A 13,286-nucleotide genomic window follows, 5' to 3' on the forward strand; every position below is an offset into this window, starting at 1 on the left:
TCCTGGGTAACCCACAGAATACATTCTATTCAAGGACAAATTACCAGTTAAAATTATATTTTAAAAGAGAATTGCCCACTCACATCTTTGTCTTTTAAGAATGTATAATGTTTTACTTATTATTAGTTTTAACATACCTGATAATGTTAAAGGCAATATCCACATTTTATTTACAATTGAATACCCATATCATTTTGAGACATAGTAGGACCTCTATGTGACTGTGAGTATAAGGTAAGTATATTGAATATACGAATAAATAGATGAATATTGATGTTAAATATGTTATGTTTCCTAAAGGATATATGCCTTCAGCAGGGGACCATGAATTCATATTGCCTTACCCAAATGGACTATCTTTCAGTGGTAATTCACGTGGTCTGGCTGAGTTTGTAGAGGAGTATCTTACTGTTTGCTTCTATGCTTCTTTACCTAATCCATAAAACCACATCATTTTAGTTGCTCATAAATAAGTGGCTATAGTTCTCTTACTTAGTATCTATCATGGCAACACATTATCAAAGAACATGGATAACATCACTATACATTATTCATATCTGCTCATTAGAATTATCAGAGTAATTTTAAAACAAATAACTGATCCTAAGTATCACCTCTTCCCCAAATTCTGATTCAGGCTGCTTATGAGCTGATCATAAAGCTTGTATTTAAAAAAATTTTAGCCTATGTTCTCCTCTAGGAGTTTTATAGTTTCTGGTCTTACGTTTAGATCTTTAATCCATTTTGAGTTTATTTTTGTGTATGGTGTTAGAAAGTTGTCTAGTTTCATTCTTTTACAAGTGGTTGACCAGATTTCCCAGAACCACTTGTTAAAGAGATTGTCTTTAATCCATTGTATATTCTCGCCTCCTTTGTCAAAGATAAGGTGTCCATATGTGCGTGGATTTATCTCTGGGCTTTCTATTTTATTCCATTGATCAATATTTCTGTCTTTGTGCCAGTACCATACTGTCTTGATAACTGTGGCTTTGTAGTAGAGCCTGAAGTCAGGTAGGTGGATTCCTCCAGTTCCATTCTTCTTTCTCAAGATCACTTTGGCTATTCGAGGTTTTTTGTATTTCCATACAAATTGTGAAATTATTTGTCCTAGCTCTGTGAAGAATACTGTTGGTAGCTTGATAGGGATTGCACTGAATCTATAAATTGCTTTGGGTAGTATACTCATTTTCACTATATTGATTCTTCCCATCCATGAACATGGTATATTTCCCCATCTATTAGTGTCCTCTTTGATTTCTTTCACCAGTGTTTTATAGTTTTCTATATATAGGTCTTTAGTTTCTTTAGGTAGATATATTCCTAAGTAGTTTATTCTTTCCGTTGCAACGGTGAATGGAATTGTTTCCTTAATTTCTCTTTCTGTTTTCTCATTATTAGTGTATAGGAATGCAAGGGATTTCTGTGTGTTGATTTTATATCCTGCAACTTTACTGTAGTCATTGATTATTTCTAGTAATTTTCTGGTGGAATCTTTTCAGAATGGGAGAAAATAATAGCAAATGAAACAACCAACAAACAACTAATCTCAAAAATATACAAGCAACTCCTACAGTTCAACTCCAGAAAAATAAATGACCCAATCAAAAAATGGGCCAAAGAACTAAATAGACATTTCTCCAAAGAAGACATACATATGGCTAACAAACACATGAAAAGATGCTCAACATCACTCATTATCAGAGAAATGCAAATCAAAACCACTATGAGGTACCATTTCACACCAGTCAGAATGGCTGCGATCCAAAAGTCTACAAGCAATAAATGCTGGAGAGGGTGTGGAGAAAAGGGAACCCTCTTAACACTGTTGGTGGGAATGCAGACTAGTACAGCCACTATGGAGAACAGTGTGGAGATTCCTTAAAAAACTGGAAATAGAACTGCCTTATGATCCAGCAATCCCACTGCTGGGCATACACACTGAGGAAACCAGAATGGAAAGAGACACGTGTACCCCAATGTTCATCGCAGCACTGTTTATAATAGCCAGGACATGGAAACAACCTAGATGTCCATCAGCAGATGAATGGATAAGAAAGCTGTGGTACATATACACAATGGGGTATTACTCAGCCATTAAAAAGAATACATTTGAATCAGTTCTAATGAGGTGGATGAAACTGGAGCCTATTATACAGAGTGAAGTAAGCCAGAAGGAAAAACATAAATACAGTATACTAACGCATATATATGGAATTTAGAACGATGGTAACAATAACCCGGTGTACGAGACAGCAAAAGAGACACTGATGTATAGAACAGTCTTATGGACTCTGTGGGAGAGGGAGAGGGTGGGAAGATTTGGGAGAATGGCATTGAAACATGTAAAATATCATGTAAGAAACGAGTTGCCAGTCCGGGTTCGATGCACGATACTGGATGCTTGGGGCTAGTGCACTGGGACGACCCAGAGGGATGGTATGGGGAGGGAGGAGGGAGGAGGGTTCAGGATGGGGAACACATGTATACCTGTGGCGGATTCATTTTGATATTTGGCAAAACTAATACAATTATGTAAAGTTTAAAAATAAAATAAAATTAGAAAAAAATAAAAAAATAAAAAATTTTTAGGTATTTCCAACATGTGGCTAAGGCTGAAACCCAGTTACCTAAATATTTCACAATTGTGCACATTGCACAATAGATATTTTGACCTTTTAGTGGCAGTCAAGGCAATACCCAGTATTATCAAGAATGTCAGAAGACATTTGCAATTTAGCACATCATATCCCACATTTTTTTAAGTATTAAGTATTTCTATGAGTATAAATTAGGCTAAATAAAAAACAGATCCAGATTCAAAGACTGTACTGAGAAAAATAGTTAGAACTTGACATATATGATTTCCAATTTGACTTACAACCAAACTAATATTGATATACTCTCAAAAGAATAACTACACATAAGTATACAGGTGATTAAGTGGTTCTTCTCTGTCACCCTACCTCCTTTTATGAATAAATCTTAAGTGTATGTTCATTTGCAACCTCTATCAGAAAAACTGCATACTTCACATCGGCTGCCTTTAACATAAGCACTGTATATTTTTCAATTTGTTAACGTGGTGTATTACATTGATTGATTTGCGGATATTGAAGAATCCTTGCATCCCTGGGATAAAGCCCACTTGGTCATGGTGTATGATCTTTTTAATGTGTTGTTGGATTCTGATTGCTAGAATTTTGTTAAGGATTTTTGCATCTATGTTCATCAGTGATATTGGCCTGTAGCTTTCTTTTTTTTGTGAGATCTTTGTCAGGTTTTGGTATTAGGGTGATGGTGGCCTCATAGAATGAGTTTGGAAGTTTACTTTCCTCTGCAATTTTCTGGAAGAGTTTGAGCAGGATAGGTGTTAGCTTTTCTCTAAATTTTTGGTAGAATTCAGCTGTGAAGCCGTCTGGACCTGGGCTTTTGTTTGCTGGAAGATTTTTGATTACAGTTTCAATTTCCGTGCTTGTGATGGGTCTTTTAAGATTTTCTATTTCTTCCTGGTCCAGTTTTGGAGAGTTGTACTTTTCTAAGAGTTTGTCCATTTCTTCCACGTTGTCCATTTTATTGCCATATAATTGTTTATAGTGGTCTCTTATGATCCTTTGTATTTCTGTGTTGTCTGTTGTGATCTCTCCATTTTCATTTCTAATTTTATTGATTTGATTTTTCTCCCTTAAAACCATATGATTATCTCAATAGATGCAGAGAAAGCCTTTGACAAAATTCAACATCCATTTATGATAAAAACTCTCCAGAAAGCAGGAATAGAAGGAACATACCTCAACATAATAAAAGCTATATATGACAAACCCACAGCAAACATTATCCTCAATGGTGAAAAATTGAAAGCATTTCCTCTAAAGTCAGGAACAAGACAAGGGTGCCCACTTTCACCATTACTATTCAACATAGTTTTGGAAGTTTTGGCCACAGCAATCAGAGCAGAAAAAGAAATAAAAGGAATCCAAATTGGAAAAGAAGAAGTAAAACTCTCACTATTTGCAGATGACATGATCCTCTACATAGAAAACCCTAAAGACTCCACCAGAAAATTACTAGAACTAATCAATGAATATAGTAAAGTTGCAGGATATAAAATCAACACACAGAAATCCCTTGCATTCCTATACACTAATAATGAGAAAACTGAAAGAGAAATTAAGGAAACAATTCCATTCACCATTGCAACGGAAAGAATAAAATATTTAGGAATATATCTACCTAAAGAAACTAAAGACCTATATATAGAAAACCATAAAACACTGGTGAAAGAAATCAAAGAGGACACTAATAGATGGAGAAATATACCATGTTCATGGATTGGAAGAATCAATATAGTGAAAATGAGTATACTACCCAAAGCAATTTATAGATTCAATGCAATCCATATCAAGCTACCAACGGTATTCTTCACAGAGCTAGAACAAATAATTTCACAATTTTGTATGGAAATAAAAAAAAAACCTCGAATAGCCAAAGCAATCTTGAGAAAGAAGAATGGAACTGGAGGAATCAACCTACCTGACTTCAGGCTCTATTACAAAGCCACAGTTATCAAGACAGTATGGTACTGGCACAAAGACAGAAATATTGATCAATGGAACAGAATAGAAAGCCCAGAGATAAATCCACGGACATATGGACACCTTATCTTTGACAAAGGAGGCAAGAATATACAATGGATTAAAGACAATCTCTTTAACAAGTGGTGCTGGGAAAACATAAGCACTGTAATGAATAGAAGCTTCACTAATGGTCAAAGAAAACTAAATTTTTATAGTGTAAGTCTTGAGGAAGCCAACCCGTGGCCTAATACTATTAAAGAAATGTAGATATTGGCTAAAATGATTAAAGAATCGATTCTGGTCCAATATAGTAGAATGGGTTATATGTCATTTTGTACAAACCTTGAACATTATACTGAGGTCAATGGAGTACTTTAAGCCTGAATTTACTGTCTTCTAAAATACTTGAATGTTCTCTTTTGTTGATTGTTTACATGATTTGGTTATAAATATAATCACAAACCAAGTTCTGCATTTGAATGTCTTGAAAAAGTGCTGTAGTTGCTGCTGCTGCTGCTGCTGCTGCTGCATCGCTTCAGTCGTGTCCGACTCTGTGCGACCCCATAGACTGCAGCCCACCAGGCTCCTCTGTCCCTGGGATTCTCCAGGCAAGAACACTGGAGTGGCTTGCCATTTCCTTCTCCCATGTGGTAGTTAAGTACATTTTATCTCTGATGTGGGTTAAATGAGATACATCTCTAATGTTATACGAGAATGTACATTCTCAGTACATTAATGTTATAAGGGCTTGGTTGTTGTATTTACTTCTAGAATTATGCAGTTCCCTTCTGATCCTGTCACTCTCACATAGTTACAACCTCGCACTACTGAACACAACAAGGGGCCTGCAAGCTGCTATTAGAACACGTGTATGAAACTGTAGGAAGTAATCTAATTACAGGGTAAAAACAAAACAAATCTTTGAATTGAGCCTAACTCAGCAGAGTTGATTTAGATCAGAAAATCTAAAATTAAAATTAGAAAAAGAAACAAACCTACTTTCTTTCTTTTTTTTTTGAAAAGCATTAAAAAAAAAAAATATTGACCTACTGGCAGTTAAAATCCATCTACCTTAGCAGTAGTAACTGGAGTAACTTTCTTTTTCCTTGTTTTAAATTATGGACAGGTTAAATGCCTAGCCATATATTTTATCATTATTGTGCATATATTACTGAGGTTGTGGGAGATTATATTGTCCCACCTATACTTAAAAAAAAAATTCTGATTGTTTTCCTGATCTGCTAATTCCTTGGGAACAGACTTCACATTACTAATTTAATGTAACTTATCACCTCAACAGAAAAGAATGTTTATCATTACCAATTAAATAGGCATATGCTAGACTTCATTAATACAATCCTGTTTAAATAATTTTGTCTAGAATATTTTAAAAGATATAAATTGAATAAATATAACCATATTATGAGACATTTTATCATTTCTCATTACCAAAAAAATTTTCCACAGAGCCATTTCCATCCTTACATTTGTGAAAAATTAATCACGAGACCAAGATCAAGGTTAGAGCTTGAGTTACTTGTTAAAGGCTCTAGGAAAGTTTTCGTTCCTAAGCTCATCTAGTTGTTGGTAGAACTTATTTTCATAGAATGTAGTATGGAGGTCTCTGTTTCTTGCTGTTGGTGGGGCCAGTTTTTACTTCTAGATGTTTTTAATGCTTTCCACATGGCCTCCTCCATCTTCAGGCTCTCAGCAAAGAGTACCTGGCATAATTTGTTTCTCTGACTTCTTTTCTGCTATTTTCCACTTCACCCTCTGATTTTTCTCTTCTGCTCTTGAGGGCTTATGTGATTACATTGGGCCCACCCAGATAATCAAAGAGAATCTATCTTAAGGTCAACTAATTAATAAACAGCTAAAATATCTGCATATGCCATTAACTAAGTAAATTAACATACTCCTGGGCATGGTATTTCATCTTTTTTTCACAGTTCTTGGGATGAAGGCATGCGCTCTTCTTGGCAGTAATGATTCTACCTATTTTAGATTTATTTGAATTTGTATAAAATTGAAAGGCAATCATTCAGTTTTCTATAACTGGTAACTTGCTATGAGTGCATTAATATGTGTAACTTATTTGGATTAGTTTGGGTCTGGTTATTCACACATACATATGTATACACACTCATACATAAAATGCAACCAGTTTTGAAGAACATGTGGCTTTCAGTTCCCTGCTACTGAAGTGAGATTTGATTAAGTAACACAAACTTTAAAGTTTGAAGGGGAATTGTTTGTAAAATAAAATTAAATTCCTTATTTGGTAGGGAGGTTGACAGTTTTGTTAACATTTTGAATAGGTTATATCAATTAAATTATTTCTAAATCTCAGTTTTCCATTTAAAGTTTCTCAATAGTCTTCACTCCAGACACATTATGTATTTTATTTGTTAAGGTCTTTCTTTTTTGATATTATGTAGTTATAATAAGGAGTTAAGCTCTTTGGTTTTTTATGAAAGGAATATTAGTTTCTCAATTAAAAAACATATAAGAAGACTCTAATTTTGATGAATGACATTAGCTCTTTTTTTAGCTTCTGTGATTGAAAGAAATGCAAAATGAGAAGATTCGGTCTCAATTTCAACATTTTGATGTGTACATTTTACTAATTATAACATTAAATAGTACACTTATGGTGTGTACACGTATGGATACTTTATCATTGTTGTGGTTTAGTTGGTAAGTCATGTCTGACTCTTTGCAACTCCATGGACTGTAGCCTGCTAGGCTCCTCTGTTCATGAGATTTCCCAGGCAAGAATACCTTAGTGGCTTGTCATTTCCTTCTTCAGTGGATCTTCCTGACCCAGGGATGGAACTTGTATCTCCTGCATTGGCAGGCAGACTCTTTATGGCTGAGACACCAGGGAAGCACTAAAGATACTTTATATATACCAATTATTATAGTTTTATGTTTTCAAAAACACTTAAACATTTTTTTTATATTACCAATTATCTTTTTTTCTTTTTAATAATTTGAAATGTCAGCCAATATCTTTCCCCTTAAAGACTTTCATGATGACGACTATGGAGATACAATTTTGTTTACTAAATTTCCCAAGTTGACATGTGGACAGTTTTTCATAGAAGCTAAGATACCAGGGGATGACATTCATATGACACATTATGTTTGAGAACTTCCACTCAGATGATGCTTACTGAAATCTACAATTAATTCCAAGAGCAAGAGCCAAAGCTTATTTGATTTAGTCTGTTAAATTGCCCTATTCTTACAGAAGGTGTACCAAAGTGGAATGCAAAACACCAACAGAGACTCTTAAGAAAGAGCAGTAGAGATCTACTATTGCCTTGGCATATAGGTATACAGATTTATTCATTCATGGTATTTTAAAAATATTATCTAGAAGATACAGTATGAGTCTCAGAAATTGAATGTTTCACCATTTACTGTAACTTTCAGTTGAAGTGTCATATTGCATTTAAAGACATTAATCAAAATAAAATTTATAAAGCAATTCTTCAGTGGAAGGAATAGATATATATATATTTTAAATTACATATACCATGCACATAGTTTGATGAAATTTATTGTATCCAGAAGTTAGTCAATTACAAGTCTTAAAAAAAAAAAAACAACAGAAAAACCTCTACAGAAAAGACCTATTTTTATAAATCCCTAAATGATTTAAAGTAGACAGTAAAATAATTTAGAGCTGATAATTAGATAAAGCAGCAACTTTCCTCAAGGAAAGTTACTTTCTCTAATTTTTAAATTTACCATTATTCTTCATGTCATCATTCACAAGTAATTTAGAGATTTTTATCCAAAAATTATCTGTGGGTTAATTTAAAATTGCCATCCTTTTGCTTTGTGCAATCTATTAAAGAGCAATGTAGATAAGTAGCTAAATAAAGATCTTAACATGATTTTTACAAATAAAGAAAACCACTTGTTCACAGCGTGTATTTGACTTAAAGGAAGTTCACATCACAGCAGGAAGAAAGTTTGAAGTTAAAATCCCTATAAGACTGATAAAATACAAAAATAGAAATGAAACAGACATAAGCCACAAATAACAAATCAGTCTAAAGTAACACTTCGGCCCTAAAAATAACTTTCAAAAAATATATATATATTATATATATGTATATGTATTCATACATATACATATATTTATATGCATGTTATATTGATTTATGTAGCCCTTGCTTTAATCTCAATGCGGCTGTAATTAAATTTGTTTTTATACTTGTCTAATATATTCATTAAAGTAGCCTAAGCTGAATTAAGATATGTGTGCTCAGTCTTGTCCAGCTCTCTACTTTCCCACGGACTGTAGCCCATCAGGCTTCTCTATCCATGGGATTTCCCAAGCAAAAATACTGGGGCAGGTTGCCATTCCCTACTCCAGGGTATCTTCCTGACCCAGGGATGGAACCCATGTCTCCTGCATTGGCAGGTGGATTCTTTACCATTTTATCCAACTGGGAAGCCCTACACTCTAAAATTTTTTATAGAAAAAAAAATTTTTTTTCTTCTCTGGATAACTGATCAGTTGGGGCAGCTGTCCTCAACCTATCTTTAAGAAGGTCTTGTTGGAGAATTTCATAGGCCAGATGTGGAAATGACCATACATATCCCTACTAATACTCCATTGAGAACTTTGTCACATATATCTGTATGTATATATATGTAGTCACATATATCTGGAAAGAAGATAACAGTTCATTAGTTATATGCCCAAAGAATAGGAGAATGTAATATTTAAACAGAATTATATAGATTACAGAAAACAAAATCAAAATTATTTTCTGGTCATAAGTAAAGTGAAAGTGAAGTCGCTCAGTCGTGTCTGACTCTGCAACACCATGGACTGTAGCCCACCAGGCTCCTCCGTCCATGGGATTCTCTAGGCAAGAATACTGGACTGGGTTGCCATTTCCTTTTCCAGGGGATCTTCCCGACCCAGGGATTGAACCCAGGTCTCCCACAGAAAGAAAGCAGGCAGATGCTTTAACCTCTGAGCCACCACTATACATTAATTAATTTAGATGTTCATTTATTCAACTCATAGGGGAATGGTGGTAAGTAATAAAAGCAAAGTTTATCCTTTCATGAAGCTGTGTTCTAACTTAATCAGCAAAGACCTACACCCATCTGTGGCATCATCAAGTTGACTGAGTTGACAGTGTCTAAGTTAAGTTGCTTGGGGTTTCTTAGCCTCCTCCACTGACTTTTTCAATAAGGGGCAGAATGAAATGCCATGAAATTGATACACTCAATGTTAGGTCTTTTCAAAGTTTGCTTATTAGCATTCTAGTAAAAAACTTGGGAATGTTTAAAGTTACAACTAAAACAAGTAGAAGGAAATATGTTATTGAGGGATTTGTTTCTGTTATCACAGCGTCACTGAACAAATTAAAATGGAAAGCCAGAAAAATACTTTAAGACAGCTTCTAAATATGGCCTTTGATTAATATCTTCAAACCGGCTCAACAAATAATCGAATATCATGAGAGTGGGATTGAGAGCAAAATTGTTTGGATTATCTGCTTTATTCAATATTCACATTAAAATGACTAAATACCAAATGGAGGGTGGGGGCAAAACGCAATGACTTTTGTTGATTCCAAAGCAGTATTTTGGGCAGAGGTGAAAATTACACAGTAGAAGTATTCCATTATTTTAAATTATTACTCTACTTAACTTTTCATGCAAATGGCAGTATGGCAACAATGAAGATATATATATATATGTGTGTGTGTGTATATATATATGTGTGTATACATATATATATATATGACTTTCTAAGACTTGTTAGATGGCTCAGTGGTAAAGAATTAGCCTGCCAATGCAGGAGACTTAGGAGTTACAAGTTTGATCCCCGGGTCGGGAAGATTCCCTGAAGTAGAAAATGACAACCTGCTCCAACACTCTTGCCTGGAAAACTCCATGGCCAGTGGAGCCTGGTACACTACAGTCCATGGGGTCACAGAGAGGTGGACACAACTGAGCATGCACACACACATATGATTTTCTAAAGTTTTAAAAATTATTTATTGATATCATAAGTATGCTGCTGCTGCTGCATCGCTTCAGTCGTGTCCGACTCTGTGCGACCCCATAGACGGCAGCCAACCAGGCTTCCCGTCCCTGGGATTCTCCAGGCAAGAACACTGGAGTGGGTTGCCATTTCCTTCTCCAATGCATGAAAGTGAAAAGTGAAAGTGAAGTCGCTCAGTTGTGTCCGACTCTGGCGACCCCATGGACTGCAGCCTTCCAGGCTCCTCCGTGCATGGGATTTTCCAGGCAAGAGTACTGGAGTGGGCTGCCATTGCCTTCTCCGATCATAAGTATAAACCTAATAAAATTTTGAGATGTTGAGATACTCTTGAATTATAAGAAAGTTGATTAAAATTTTCATATTCATCATGTTATCAGGTCAAATGTGGCTGTTTAAAGTCTGCATGATAAACAGGATGTTTAAATGTTTTTGAAAACACATCAGGAATAGCTTGGGTTGGGTTACCTCAGAAACCAATTTTGGAGCAGGAATTCAAATGAAAGTAATTTGGATTGGAGAAGTCATCCAGAAACACTGGAAAGGAAGCTGAAGAAGTGAGAAACAGAAATAAAGCCACTTTTGCAGACCTCTAAGAAACAATGTAAATGATGTTGCTGAGTTTTCTCAGCCATGATAGAAAGCTAGCATACTGGTTCATCAAGTCAAGTTCATCATGGGTGACCTTGCAGAACTTTCACTTGCTCAGGCCACATGCTGCAACAAGCTTTCCAGGTGTTTCCAGTAAAATGTCTCTGATTTGCTGAGTGCCAAGTGCTGAAAGATTAGTACCAAGACCCTCATAACATCTGAATTGGGATAAACTAAGATTTTCAAAACTAAGACACAAGGAAACATAGTGACTACTTCTGGATTAGTGTCAGATAAAATAGTTTTTCTTGAGTAAAACATTGCTATTTTTCTCCATTTTTTTGGCCTTGAATTAAAACAAGTTCTCTTTTTAAAAATTGTCGACAATGTATCCTGTATTTTTCCATGGGGTTTAGATTTTTGAAAGTAGTAGAAACTGAGATGCAACCCTGAAAGATTTTGAAACCAAAATCTACTCCAAACTTGGAAAAAACAAGTAGCAGATCTAAGCAAAGAACCCAGAACTCCTGAAATCTAGCTTTTTCCTTTTACCAAGAACATCATTTTTAATTTAAAATCAAATTTTATTAATCATAAAAATATTTGCTTTGAATTTGTTTCAAAGTTTCAAAGGTGGAAACTATTTTATTTGGAGATGTTTGCTTTCCCTATTAGTGTCTCTTTTCTGTTATAGTTTAGACATCTTGATTTTTATTAAAGCATATTGCAAAGATGTGAAACATTTTTATTTGTGAATTTTTAAAAGGTCTAAAGTTAATCTACAGATTACTTTGTGAGGAACTCATAAATAGACATTTTATTTTTTGCTTTTGTTTGGCTGACTAGACATTTTTAATTGAACATAAATATACATATAAGGGATGACATCAGTGATGTTTATAATGGTTTACTTTAAAAACCAAAAAAGTTGAATTTATTAAGTGGCAGTTTAGTGAAATTAATATTGTATTTGGAATAAAGTGCAAAATTCTCAGTAAATCTATAAAATCTTCTCAGTAAATTTATGTTGATATAAACATCCTTTAATTTTTAAAGCACAATAGAAATATGCATATAAGACATAACATTAATTTTAAAAGCAAAATAGGAAATATAAATAATTTATATTTAGTTATATTTATATGCCTACATACCAACATATACACTCACACTTAATACAAGATTGGAAAGAAATATACCAAAATATTGGCAGCCTTACCAATGCTGCAATTATATGGTTCACATTTTATTTTTATAAATTTGTATTATTCAAAATTCACAAAAGAACTTGTATTATTACTTAAATATAAAAATAAATAAATATTTCATATATTACTTGAGTATACTTTAATGATATGTTCATTATAGGCTTATACACAGCACATGGAAGTGAAAATAGATGCAGCTTTTTGGCGGGTAGTTTGGCAGAATGTATTGGTGGCTCAGTGGTAAAGAGTCTGCCTACCGATGCAGGAGATGTAGTGTTGATCCTTGGGTTGGGAAGATCCCCTGGAGAAGGGCATGGCAACCCACTCCAGTATTCTTGCCTGGGAAATCCACTGGACAGAGGAGCCTGGTAGGCTGTACTCCATGGAGCTGCAAGAACTGGACATGACTTAGTGACCAAACAACAATGAAAAATGTTTTATTTATTGAGTTTTTGTTTTGCATATGTGTATACTCAACAGTTCCACTAATAAAAAGCCTTTGAAATGCAGTGAGAGGAGCATTTGTACATTACAGTATAAATGGGATATGGATCCAACTTTCTGGCAGTAACAAGTTGCAAGATCTCAGAGAGGCACATGTAGGTAGAAGGATCCATAGAAAAATTCAGAGAATTTTGTATTTCAAGTGTTGAGACCAATCACATTAGAATGTAAAGTATATTGATTAAGTCAGTAAAAGTATAGTCAAAGGGTGAATTGGAGGATTAAATTTCAAGCACTTTTCAATGACTTTGCATGTGCAAAAGTCTAGAATTGGGTCAGCAAATTGGTGAACTATAGAGTTTATCAAATGAGGGATTTAAGTTAGGCTCTGTTTTGTTTCTTTTTTTGGTGGATTTATTTAGTTTTTCT

Source organism: Bos taurus, chromosome 14 (genome assembly GCF_002263795.3).
Source record: "Bos taurus isolate L1 Dominette 01449 registration number 42190680 breed Hereford chromosome 14, ARS-UCD2.0, whole genome shotgun sequence".
NCBI lineage: Eukaryota > Metazoa > Chordata > Mammalia > Artiodactyla > Bovidae > Bos > Bos taurus.